Genomic DNA, 1,085 nt, shown 5'->3' on the forward strand with positions numbered 1-1,085 from the left:
GTAAGTATATAATTTTCACAAGTTATTTTTCACTAGCAGGGAGAAAAGGTGACTGCAGTTTTGGTGTTACTGCTTTTATCTTAATGCGTTTTAATTACACTTGTATTTTGATATGTTTTGAAGCCTGTTACATACAAATAAAGGTTTGGTTGTTGAATAGTTGGAAAACTGGTTGCCAGAAAGGGTGTTTTCCCAGGCAAATAGATGGTGGTTTCTTCATGAAAATATAATACTAAATACTTCTGTGTTTTTTCAGTTCTGCAGATTATTCTGTCTTGTTATAGAATTGCACACAATTTGTCTCCACTTGCACAAAAGAAGCATGAAATAAAGCTCAGAGTGAAGTTAATGAATATAACATAAAAGACTTGCATCTGCTATCATGGGAAACCAGAAGGATTTTACCTTTGGCCTTAAAGTAGCTTATATCGTTAAGGGAACAAAGGAAAGAACTCTTTCTGTGTTACGAGATACTGGGCAGTGTAAAACAAAACCAGACAACAGCCAAACAACCCCTTGCTCTCTCTCCCATGTTCACTGTCATAGTTTCAGGGATCCATACAAAAACCCCGCAGGGTTTGTTTCAGAAGGCATGCTTTTACATTGCTGTGTCCATAACAAATTTAGTGTAAGCAGATGGATCATATTCTTACGTGGTCATTTACGATCAGAAAATGCTCCAGTGGCTTTTGGCACACAAATTCTGTTATTCTCTGGAACTGTACAGTGTCAGTTGCTGTCTCCACCTCCTAAACTTGGTGGGTTTTGGCACACCAGGGATTCTGAAGTTGCCCACCAATTTGGTACCTGCTTTCTGCCCATATGAGACATTGCATAAATGTGTTTCTGAGCATCTTCCTCATACAGAATGGAGTTACCTGGTAGAGGTGAGATTGTGGTGCGACGTTTGATGTTGACGCCTGCAGCCGGAGCCCTGTTGTATCTCTGTATTCATGGCCTGTGTTTGCAGCCTGCTCTTCTTCTTGCAGCCTGTTACTTCTCTGCTCCGGCAGTTACTCTCTTAAATGATTTCTTAATATACATATTTTTTATTTTATTTTAATTTTATTTAATTTTATTTTCTT

The sequence above is a fragment of the Nestor notabilis genome, unplaced genomic scaffold (genome assembly GCF_000696875.1).
Source record: "Nestor notabilis isolate BGI_N333 unplaced genomic scaffold, ASM69687v1 scaffold7092, whole genome shotgun sequence".
In the NCBI taxonomy this organism is placed as follows: domain Eukaryota; kingdom Metazoa; phylum Chordata; class Aves; order Psittaciformes; family Psittacidae; genus Nestor; species Nestor notabilis.